The following is a 13,512-nucleotide window of genomic DNA, read 5'->3' on the forward strand; positions in this document are numbered from 1 at the left end:
ATTTCAATATATTTATGCATGCATTGTTTTAAAGTTAAAATTTTTATTGGTTAGAGGTTAGTGCTTCAAATTCACTCCCCCCCTCTTAGAAGTATACATTTCCAATTTGTATTTCCAACATAATAAACATATTAGATATATATCCTATATGCACAAAAAACCACATCATAGGGATATCACATCACAAGGCTCTCACTCTAGGGTGTAATACCAATCTTATCTATATCTAGATTCCATAGTGCAAATCGATAATAGAAATCCATGATCCACAATCATAACCACCATCCATAATCATGATTCATCCTAGAATCAATGGATTTATGGTGCATAGACCCCACATATAGAGGTCATCCATACAAAACCATGTGTCTAATTCCTTATTTGTGTAAGGTGATTAGCCTCCAATCAAAAGATGCCACACATAGGTGAGTAGCGAATACTAGATGCATAAAAGCTTCAAATATCCTCATCCTCAAAGGTTCCTTGCATCTTCTTCCTCATATACACTCACCAATTTTGTTTCCTATGCCCTTGATGAGGAATCATATTATAACACAAGATCAACATTCAAAAACACCAAAGAAAAATAGTTTAGCCACTAAATTTTATTAAGGAGGAAAGGTAAGGTCCATGTAAATATCAATAAGATGAGAAAGAAAATTCAATGAGTTACAACAAAACTAAGAATGAAATAAAGATCAAAAGTTGTGGATAAAACATCGTACATAAGGATAAAGAATCTTATGGATAAAAATATTCAAGATATAATAATTCATAAATTGCACATGCATCATTGTGCAACTATAATATCTAGTTGCCTCATGAGGAAGGAGGGAACAATTATTGGATGTTGTAATAGCCCCTCATGTAGGCACCATAGGTGTAATATCCACATGGCATGGGGTGTTTACCTTTGAAATACCTTGCATTGGGTGTACGCAATATGTAACATGGAAGTATTCCTTGTTAAACATGTTTGTAGGACACACCACACATAATGATCTCACATAGAGTATCATCAAAACTAGAGATATACATGGCTAGGGTCCACCCATATGCCTATTTCACTAAGAATCTATCGATGCCCTTCTACTAGACTGAAAGCAACTCCAATAGCTTGGCATCAAGTATAAAAACATAACATATATATAGCACCTTCACGTAACCATGTACATGGCATTGTGTTCTCGAGCTTTGCTCACTACCATCAGCAACATGATATCATCACCTTACACTATGTTAGAACACTAGTGGGGTGTGGCATCATACCCATCATGTCAAAACATGCATGGGTACAACATCCATCACAACATGGGTAAATACTCCCTCCACATGGTGGATCACAAAGAAATGTATTTATATCCACAAATTATTCATCTGCTTAAATAATATCATAATGAGTGTTGGTATTATTCTCTCAACTGTTGGGATTGGGCTAACACTTATGAACCACATATATGAGTTCATCATAAGGAGAAGCATTTGTTTACCTCCTCCCTGGGGTAGTGGAAGATAAGGCCACTTCACACCACAATTACATGAACATTTCCCATAATACCCAAGGTAGTGGTAATGATGACAATATACTATCCCTTTACATATTGATTCATAGGGTTAGCATCAGATACTCCATCCCTCAAGTAGTGGAAGCTAAGGATGTTTTGTGCCACCATTAATTGTACACTAATCATTCTACTCAAGGAATTGATCACAAGTTCTACCCTCTTGAAACAACCCTTGGTTTGTACCTATTACTAAAATTCTACACATGCTGAATTTTGCTTCAAGTAACATTGCAGAAGGAAATATTCATTTTCTATTGATTTATATTTCATCATTTTTCAATCATATAAAAAATCATGAGCAAAAAGAGATACAATGTTCATTGTATAAATCATCAATTGATATGTACAATTTTTAGTTTTACAAAGTATAAAATGAATGTAAAATACTACAAATGAAAAATCTCACACAAGCCATGAGTCTAACTACTTCCTTTTATACATATTGAGAATAAGAAAAACATAACACATGAAGGTAGAGTTAGAGGTAACTAGTTATTGCCTTTTTAGTGTTTGATTGGATATGTGATCTTCAATGCTACTCCTGGTCTAGCTCTCGATCTGATAGCTTTAGGTCTTCGTTCTCATGCATGGGAAAAAGTGGGGTTAGATCTTACAAGATCTAAGCAATGGCTGATTATCTAAAACTATGTACCCACACATGTACTATCTTTCCTATTCTGAATACATATAAAAATAGTAAAGCCCAAAAGACAAAAAGTAGAAAATGTAATGTTAAAGGGACATATTAATTTGATATGAAACCTTTCATTATAATTAAAAAATAAGCATGTTGATCTCATAAGGAATAGGTGCAATTCATAGAAGGGTAGTTTTTGAGTGTCACAAACCTATGCTTGAACCTCATGAAATACCATTTCAAATATCAAGAAAGTGAAAAGAGTGAGTTGCTGGAAAAATAGAGCACTAAGGCAAAGAGCAGTCATGATTTTTGAAATAAATACCGAGGGAAGTATGACAATAGTATTACTGATGTGCATAAGTTTTATTGATCAATAAGTGGTACAAAGGTCTCTCTATGTGTAGCCTCATGGTTTTATAGAACAACTAGGAATAAGAAGTATTTGAGATACCTTATTAAGAATGCAGTCTCCATGGGTGAAACAGAGTGGACTATGACCCAGTGTTAGGATAAACAATGAACAAAAATAAAAACTACATAAAAATATAACCAATAACAGAAAATAATAGATCACACAAAAATGAACACAAGGCACCAAGATTTAATGTGGTTCACCTAATCCTTGGGCTACGTCCACCAAACATCAAGTCTGATCTTATTACAATCCAGTGATTACAACCTGATTACAATCTATAATCCCTTACAGCTCAATACCGCCGCAAGAACCAGTTTTACATCAAAACATAATGAAAAAAATACCCAACCCTAAACCCTTTTATACAAGTATTAAACCACTTTAGGGTTATAACATGCGGTCATAATTAGCCATAACTTTAGTGGCGAATCTATGAATGGCGAATAGTACCAAAAAAATTTCTACGAATGGAAAATAGTACCAAAAAAATTTTATGTACAGTACTTTCCTGATCAGTCATCACAATCTAACGCCCAGTTCTCTTTGGATAGTAAATATGCAAAGGTTCAAATATTTGCATCCATATTCCTCATGCAAGGTAAGGGAGGGAAACACAAGATTGTGCTAGAACAAGGATAAAGCAAAATTCTTCATGTGTTCTTGTTTTCAGAAGAATGGATACAACATACAAAACACACTATGGAGGATACATAAAATTAGATGAGGCTCATGGGAAGTATTTTTACTATTATTTTGTTACATCACAAGGAAATCCAGCCAATGATCCTATTGTCTTATGGTTGAATGGTGGTCCAAGTTGCTCAAGCTTTGATGGTTATGTTTATGAGAACGGTCCTTTTAACTTTGAAGCTGGAAATTCTGGAAGTTTTCCCATGCTACATCTTAACCCATACTCCTGGTCAAGGATCTCAAGTATCATCTATTTAGATTCTCTTTTTTCTGTTGGTTTTTCATACTATACAACAGTCAATGACTATAATACTAGAGACTTTTAGGTAGCTAAAGATACTAGTGTAAAACCTATTCTAAATTTTTAGGGGTATATGGTAGGAAATGGGGTCACAGATTTTGCATTTGATGATAATGCACTTGTCCCATTTGTTCATGGAATGGGTCTTATACCAAGCTCTCTATTTGAGGAAACAAAGGATGTTTGTAAGGGAAATTACCAATATTCTGCAAGTGCAAGTTGTTCTACAAAATTAAATGAGATTGATGAGCTTGTTTACAGGCTCAATGAATATGACATTCTTGAGCCATGTTACCATGTGACAAAAGTACAAGACATGGTTGTTAGCCAACACAACTTGCTTGAGAATTACAAGCATCTGGGTGAGACTGGAAAACCTCATCTAGTAAGAAGGAGGATCTTTGGTCATGCTTGGCCTCTCAAAGCACTAGTTTTAGATGGAATTGTTCCAACATGGCCACAGCTCTCTGAAACTATCCCTTGGATTAATGACCAGGTTGCAAAAGTTTGGTTGAATGATGAATTGGTAAGGAATGCTATACATGCTGAGAAGAAGGCAACATATGGAGGATGGGATTTGTGCATAGGTCACATTAATTACAACCGTGATGCTACAAGTATGATCAAATACCATGTAAATCTTACAAGAAAAGGATACCATGCATTGATTTACAATGGTGATCATGATTTGTGTGTGCCTTTCACTGGATTTGAGGCTTGCACAAGGTCATTGGGGTATGCAATAACAGATAAATGGTGCCCTTGGATTGTGAAATGGCAAGTTAGTTGAACTACAAAAGGAAAAAAACCCCATTTGGGTTTTAACGACAATATAACTTCCAGTATTCATTGAAAATGAAACCCTTATGTGACAGAGAAAAAAAAATAGAATGACAAATATTTTTAAATATAAGCTTTGTATTCATAACAACATATGTTTCAAAGTCTCATTAGCTCCAAAAATAGAAGGGCAAAAATAATTAGCAAACCCTCAATTTCAAAGTTTGAGCTTCATCTCTATAGTAGCAAACAAAAACAATCAAAAAACCCTCATTTTTTTAAGTGGTGATCAAAAATTTTAAAACCCCAAACAACAGATTCAAAGAAAGCAAAAACTCCAAATCTGTCTTGATAGAGAAAGAGAGAAAAAAAAATTCTTGACGGTTATAGCTACAACATTAGCAAGAGAATGTGAGAAGGGAAGTAGAAAATAAGTATTACCTTTGATGCTTGATAGAAGACTTAGCAAAAGGGCGGCCAAAAAATGAAACTCTTAGTTATGACTGCATAGAAAATCCCTTTAAACTCTAGATGCTATTAAAAAATGTAGGAAATGTGAAGAATACAAAAATTTCCAACAAGTCAAGCAAACTATGATAGCTCAAACATAAACATCTCCAGCAAATCCCTCTCATGGCAGTCATAAAAAAACTAGTGAAAACCCTCATTTTTTCCTCTCGACCTTTTAGACTTCGAATGCCAATTTTTTAAAAAAAAATTAATGAATTAGTGTTGGATATACATCATATATTATACCCTTTATCATTTTTTTACTTTCTTTTGAAGTTTGCAGGTTATGCATGGGATTTTAATCCCTTTTGAGAAAACTTTATATTTGTTTTGTGTAGGGGGGGTTTGTTGTCGCAATACCATAGGTTCTATGTAAGGTTTAATTTACCTTATTTCTTTTTGTGTAAGTTGTATATCATTGTAAAATAAAAATATTTAAATGATGAAGTTATAAATCATTTAATATTTATTCTATTTTTAATGCAAAAAGGAGGTGACTGGATTAATTTCATGTTCATGGTCTTCAAGGAAGGGGTTAATTTAAAAACATTAGGAGCCTTTTTAGGGGGAAGTTTGGAGGTCAAATTTGACTTTATTATGGTAGTTGAGGGGTCGTGATGTCCAATTAGAGACTTTTTTAGGCAGTTGAAGATGAGTCATAGGTTTCATAATGAGTTAATGGAGTCTTATGAGTAATAAGACTTCATTTTTAGAAGTTTCTAAGTCCTCATTTTTGGGCTATCTTTTTGCATTTGACCCAAGTGTTGGGTTTGTATTTAGTGGTTTTTTCTAACTTATTTTGGGAGTTTTGATTATGCAAAGAAGTTTTTGTGACTATTTGGAGCCCTTAACTTTTATTTGCAAAAGTTTATAATTCATTTTGGGAAGTTTAATACAGGTGATAGGAGTTGAGTTATGTTATTTGTGTCAATTTCTAAACCTTCTTTCTTTCTTCAATTCTGTGTGTAATGTCAGAATGATTTGATAAAGCAATTAGTGAACTATTATTGTTCCTTATTATTTTGTCTCATTCTAGCACCTAGTTGTAGAGGAGTAAGTCTATTTGTAGGTTGTAATCTATGTTTTTAAAGGTGAAATTGGTAAGAGACAGGCATCTTTATTCCTCCTTTTGCAAAATTCTTTCTCCAAACCTTATTACAAATTACTTATGCAAATCTTTACAGAAAAGAAGTGTTTTTTTTTGTTTTTGCTTCAAGTAGCTAAACAATCTTTGTTTGTTAGTTGTATCCAAATTTTTCATATCAATTTTGGTGTATCACCCATCTCTTAGTTTAGACTGTAAGTTTTTAGATTTATTTTTAGTAATTTCTCCCCTTTTCCCACAAGTTTAAATTGGGATCATGAAAATGTCACTAAATACTCAATAGGAGCCAACTTAGAAACCAAAGGTTTCACTTCACTGCATGTCTCACCAATAAGTGATTCCCATGTTAGGTCAGGATTACTGAACTTTTTTAGTTTAGTACTGGGTGCAAATTCTAGTACTTAACAATTTTGGCACGCTCTGTGGGATAAGAGCACATTTTTTAGCTATACTAGTACAGTAGATGATAATGTTTCAACCACCTAACAAAGTGCAATAAATTTATAAGAAAAATTCAGACAAGCAGTTCCACTTCTTTTGAATATCTATAGCTAGAAACTCCAAAAAGGCGTGGAAGAACTCTTGCCAGAATTAAGTTAGCATCAAGAAGGCAACTTTCAGCCCCTGGTAATTGTATGTATAGTAGAATACGTCAAAGAAAAGTTAGACATTTATCAAGTCCAATAGTGAGAACTAAATCATTTGAAACTAATATTTCCACTACTTCAACTATAACTACAACAAGTGCTAGTTTCATACTAGCAACTACAATAAATACAAGTTTTTTACAACAACCTATTCCTATCTAGATTTCAGCATAGCAGCAAGTACCATTACCTCCTCCAATGGCAAGAGCATTTTCTTTTGTTCCATTCGATCAGGGGAGCCCTTTAAATTTTTCCCAGCATAATGATATACCCCTTGTTTTCTTAAAATTTTTACCAAATTTCACTGGAAAGAATCAAACTACAACATATGAACATATCAGAGACATTGCAAAATTATGTAGTTTTCATCATGTTATGGAGGAAGATGTTGCTGCCAAGTTACTTGCAACATCTCTCAAAGGAAATATGCTTCAGTGGTTTAGAAGTTTGGCTGTTGGTTCAATCGATTCATGGGATGCTTTGGGTGATACTTCAACAAGGCATTTTGAAGATAAGTTAGATTATTTGTCTCTAGTAGAGAAACTCATAGTACAAAGCATGCTCCCCAAGAGCAAATGATGGATTTCAACAATTGGTTTCAAAGAACTTGGACTAGAATACCTATTTCGGTAAGACCTTCAATAGATCATGCTTTTCTATATTTTTTGAAAAACTTAAATAGTGATATTTCCATAATGATTCAATCAATGGGAGGTGTTTCATTGCCGCAAGCATATAATATTTCTATTAGAGCTGAAAATAGCCTTATCCAAGCCAAGAAAATAGCCCTTAGGCCTCCAATGCCTATTTTTCCAGATATTCAGCCAAATATACCATTAACAATCCCACCTTTTAATCCTTTACCTGTTGTTCCTAGTCAAGAAACTAATGTAGCAAGCCTTCACAAGAGATGTAGGAGATAAAAAAATATTCAACTCAAGATTGAGAATATGATGCAAACATTTAGCAATGAGCTAGTTAATTTTAAAAAATAGAAATTTTAGGTTAGACCACCTTATCAACAGCAAAACCAAGCTATAAATCCACCTTATCAATAGCAAAACCAAGGCCAAGCCCAAGTTAATAGACAACCATAATAGGGTAATGCAATGGGTTATAGGAAAAATATCAATCAAAGACCTTTTTGACCTTATAACTTGACCCCTCTTAATGCTGCTAATCCAACAAGAGATATTGTGCTCATGCAAAATAATATTGTAGTAGATTTTGAGTGGTGTTATCCCTATAATGAACCACACAATCAAGCTACCTGCACCAATGGAGTGATTAATTAGCCATTAATGGTATGAAATATAGTTACGGGACAATAGAATGCAACAAATGATGCACCTAAATAGTAGCATGATGCACACACTCATGAAATCGCTTTCCTTAACTGGCAAAGAGATGAGTTTTGTGTAGTAAATAATGATTCACAAATATCTGCCAATACTTAAGCCAAGAAGAGAGCTCTTGAAATAGAGCAGATAACAAATAAAAGTAAAACACTTGATATTGCTGAACCATCATGTTCCACAAATACTATGGAAGAGACTCATGTCCCTGTCACCAAGGAAAACATTCACAAGTAAGCAGAACATGCTGCTACTAAAGCACATCATAAATCACATGTTTTACCTTTCAATATTGTGGAGAATATGAAGAAAATGAATGTGTCTATGTCAATGTGGGAGACATTGGCTATTCCTGGCCAAACTAATATTTTGAAGAAAGCTCTATCTAATGAAGCAAATCCTAAGGGAACTATGGATGAACTAGAAAAATTTGTATTGACGAATGCTAATGAGAACTAGGAGGATGGTAATAAAATTTCCAAGGAAACAAGTAAGATGGTTAAACCTCCTCCTTTCTATCTTTCATTGATTATTGGTGATAAGTTAGTTCATAACTGTATGGTTGATAGTGGGGCTATGAGTTCAATCATGCCCAAAAAGATAGTTGATCAATTAGGATTAAAGTATCAGCCCATTGAAAAAGGTGTTGTTCAACTTGATGGAACATCTATTGTTACTATAGGTTTGATCAAGGATGCAAGTCTTACTCTTTATGCTTGTCCTAACTTTGCCATTTAGCAAGATATCTATGTAATAGACTTACCTCCATATTTTGTCCTTTATTTGTCTAAAGACTTTACCACAAAAATTGGAGGCTATTTATCATCTAATTGGTCTCACATGCTTTTTAGGACTAGGTGTGGTACAAAGGTAACAATTAAGTCTGATTTACTTGCAAGAAACCATATAGATCCATACATACCTAGTGCTTTGAATGCAAATTTGCTTTCATTTGATGAAGAAGATCATGGCATAATTGGTAAAGCTAGAACTTGACTAGATAATGTTCTAGATATCCTTCTTGATGAATGGGTGTTACGTCAAACTTATGAAAATCATTTTTATGATTTGAAAAATTTTGATTTAGGGACTTATGTCATACATGAGCTAGATGCAATCATTCCTAATTTGGTGAAACCAGAAAATTAGTTGGAGGAATCAAAAAATCAAATATAGAGTATGTTTTTTGATGGTTCAAGGGGAAAACAAGGTGTTGGTGGGGGTATTATGTTAGTTTCACCTGAAAATGAAAAGTATTATGTCGCTTTCAGATTCATCTTTTCTTGTACAAATAATATAGCTGAGTATGAGGGCTTGATTCAAGGTTTAGAATGAGCACAAAAGCATGGTATCAAATGTGTAAAGGTATATGGTGATAGTGAACTGATAGTAAACCAAGTAATAGGCCTAAATGCTATAAAAAATGATGTTCATAAGTCTTATAGCCATTGAGTGTGGGATCTTCTTGAGAATTTTGATGCCTTTAACATCCTTGCTATTTCCAGAAATAAAAATCAACATGCTAATAGGTTAGCAGTTGTAGGCACTCAGTATGACATTGTAAAAAACATTAAAATAGAATTTGATCAGCAACATATAAAGATTATTACCAGGCCTTCAGTACCTGATAATAATGTAAATTGGCAAGTCTTTGAAAGTGATGAATAGATTTTGTAATTCCTATTTGAAGAGGACATTTTTGCCAAGTTAAACCAGCAAAGGTACAAAGATCAGTATGGATATAAAGTGTTACAACTAAAAAATAACAAGTTTCCTAAAGGATTAGTAATGTTGGAAAATGTTTTTAACTCTGATGATCAGCTAAAACCTGGTAAAGCAAACTTGCTGGTCAAGAAAAACTAGTATGAAGACTTGGATATTTCACCTGGAAAATGCCTTAAGTTTGGTAAAGTGAATTCTATTGAAGAAAAATAGTATTTTCTTCATTTATTTTAGGAATTTAGTGATGTTTTTGCATGGGAATACAATGATTTGAAAGGTTTTGATCTAAAGCTTGCACAACATACTATAGAGTTGGAACCAACAGTTAAACTAGTTTAGTAGAAAAAAAGGCCAATTAATCCTAAATTGGAGCCTTTGATGCAAAAGGAAGTTTTTAGGCTGATTGAGAGTAAAATACTTTTTCCTATCAAGCACACAAGTTGGGTTGCTAATTTGGTCCTTGTGAGAAAAAAAAATTTAAGAATTACAGTTGTGTGTGGATTTAAGAGACTTGAATAGAGTCTCATTAAAAGATAGACAGCCACTTCCATCCATGGAGAAAATATTACAGTATGTGTCAAGGAGTTTCTTTTGAGTAAGGATTTGAATGAAAAGCAAGCTGGCTGGATAACATAGGTCATGTAGTATGATGTGGACATTTAGATAACCAAGTTGGTTAGAGGCAAAGGTTTATGTGAACAGATTGCAAACAAATAAGTTTCAAAACTTGAAGGGCAAGCAAATACCATTTTGTTGATTAGTACTATAGAAAATAATGATAGACCAACAAGCTGGTTACAAGATATGGTTCATTTTTTGAGGACTAGTGAGTGTCCAACCACTTTGGACAAAGCAAAATGGAGGTATTATCAGTTACAATCTATTCCCTTTGTTCTGATTAATGATGTTTTGTATAGGAAAGACTAGAATGGTGTACTTCTTAGATGTATTGATTCAGATCAAGTTGCAAATATCTTGCATGAATTTCATGATGGTCATTCAGGAGGACATTGTTCCCCTAAAACAACAACATATAAAATTGTTCGAGCTGGATATTATTGGCCTGATATTTTTAAGGACAACCATGCATATGTCAGAAAAAGTGTCAAGTGTGCCATGTTTGCAAGAAAAGGAAGGTTGCTAGCTTTTCCTTTGCAGCCAATTAAGATAGAACAACCATTTCAAAAATGGGGGGTTGACTTTATAGGGCATATAAACCCTTTGTCAAGTGCAGGTCACAAGTGGATAATCACTGCTACTGATTATTTCACACGTTAGACTGAAGTAGCAACACTAAAGGATGTAAATGAAACAACAATCCTCAACTTTTATGATGATATTGTGAATAGGTTTCGCGTACCTGATTCTATTATTTTTGATAATGCACTTGCTTTCGTTGGAATGAAAGTGACTAATTGGGCATTCAAACATGGAATTTATCTTAGCACTAGTTCCAGTTATCACCCATAAGGAAATGGATTAGCAGAATCATCCAATAAGAATTTGATAAGGATTATTAAAAGAACTTTGCAAGAGAATCAATGAGATTGGCATTCTAAATTGAAGGTTTCTTATGGGTTGATAGAATCACTCCAAAATAGGTTATTGGAAATTCACCCTACTGATTTGTCTATGGGAAAGAAACTCAGTTGTCAATTGAAATAGAGTTACCAGCTCTTGATCTTGCTACTCAACTGGTTCTTTTTGAATAAGAGGATCCTATTCTAGTACGATGTCCCCACTTGATGGAGTTGGAAGAAAGCACAAAAAAGGCTATGCAAACTATGGAGTTTCAAAAAATGCAAATTAAGAAAAGTTTTGACAAAAAAACATGAGCTAGAGAATTCAATGTGGGTGACATTGTGCTAAAATGGGATGTTCTTAAGAGCAGGCCAGACCATCACAATAAGTTTGATCACATGTGGGCTAGATCATTTCAGATTCCTGAATGCAAATAGCATAATGCTTACCAATTGGCCACAATGGAAGGAGATGTTCTACCGATCCCTATAAATGGGATCCACCTCAAGCCATGTTTTGAGGTATGAGTTTTAGTTTACCTTGTATAGACTAGGTTAGTTTCTTTGTTTTCAATAAGTGCATCTGCATTTTAGTCTAGTTTAGTTTTCCCTAAGTGTTGCCCAAGCACATGTCAGTTTTTGTTTTTTGTCCTAGGTTAGTTTCTTGTCTTGTTTTGTAGTTTAGGTTAGTCATGTTGCTGGTTTATGTTGTTAACCTTCATAATTTGCTCATCCCATTCATGCTCACATCAATACATGTGTTTAAATGCCTCCACATACTTAGTATACACATGCATACGCATATACATAATATTGTAGCTACTTAAAGTCCTGTTGCCAACCTTGCATACATACATATCCACATATCCACTGTTCACATGCATGCATTCAAATACACGCATTCATCCACACATAACTGAGATAATCAAATGATGAAGGTTTTGGATTCTAAAGTTACTACTTGAGTTTTATTATGCATATCCATCAAGTTAATAAGAGTCTTATTAAGCACATGTGCATGCATTCAAAAATAAACCAGCAACTTTAGAAGTTTCTTTTTGTCAGGTCTATGTGCTAGGGATGCATAATTTTAGACTCTATGCCCAATGAATTGAGCAAATTGGTCTAATGTTAAGCAAGCAGACATACAATAGAGGTCACCAAAAATGTTACTAAAATTCTACATGCTGAATTTTTCTTCAAGTAACATTGTAGAAGGAAATATTCATTTTCTATTCATTTACATTTCATCATTTTGCAATCATATAAAAAATCATGAGAAAAAGGAGATACAATGTTCATTATATAAATCATCAGCTGATATGTACAATTTTTAGTTTTACAAAGTATGAAATGAATGAAAAATAATGGAAATGAAAAATCCCATGCAAGCCGTGATTCTAACTACTACCTTTTATACATATTGAGAATAAGAAAAACATAGCACAAGAAGGTAGAGTTAGAGGTAACTAGTCATTGCTTTTTCTTTGTTTGACTAGTTATGTGATCTTCAATGCTGCTCCTAGTCCAGCTCTCGATTTGATAGCTCTGGGTATTTGTTCTCCTACATGGGAAAAAATGGGGTTAGATCTTAAAAGATCTAAGAAATGATTGATTATCTACAACTATGTACCCACACATGCAATATCTTTCCTATTCCGAATACATATAAAAAAAAGTAATGCTCAAATGACAAAAAGAAGAATATGTAATGTTAAAGGGACATATTAATTTGATATGAAACCTTTCATTATAATTAAAAAATAAGCATGTTAATCTCATAAGGAATAGGTGCAATTCACAGAAGGGTAGTTTTTGAGTGTCACAAGCCCATGCTTGAACCTCATGAAATTCCATTTCAAATATCAAGAAAATGAAAAGACTGAGTTGCTGGAAAAATAGAGCACTAAGGCAAAGAGTAGTTAGGGTTTTTGAAATAAATATTAGGGAAAGTACAACAACAGTATTACTAATGTGAAAAAGTTTTATGGATCAATAAGTGGTACAAAGGTCTCTCTATGGGTAGCCTTATGGCTTTACAGAACAACCAGGAATAAGAAGTATTTGAGATACCTTATTAAGAATGCAGTCTCCATGGGTGAAATAGAGTGGACTATGACCTAGTTCTTTTTGGACAATAAATATGCAAAGGTTCAAATATTTACATCCATGCTCCTCATGCAAGGTAAGGGAGGGAAACACAAGGTTGTGCTAGAATAAGGATAAATTTGAAATCTTCATGTATTCTTGTTTTTTAGAAGA

General features: G+C 33.7%; 1 pseudogene; it reads left to right on the top strand.

Annotated features, from left to right (window-relative positions):
* Positions 1-3,294: 3,294 nt before the first annotated feature.
* LOC149556688 (serine carboxypeptidase 1 pseudogene) lies at positions 3,295-4,401 on the top strand (annotated as a pseudogene).
* The last annotated feature ends 9,111 nt before the right edge of the window (positions 4,402-13,512 follow it).

This window comes from Cupressus sempervirens, chromosome 5, assembly GCF_028749045.1.
Source record: "Cupressus sempervirens isolate cs-2001-9-10 chromosome 5, ASM2874904v1, whole genome shotgun sequence".
NCBI lineage: Eukaryota > Viridiplantae > Streptophyta > Pinopsida > Cupressales > Cupressaceae > Cupressus > Cupressus sempervirens.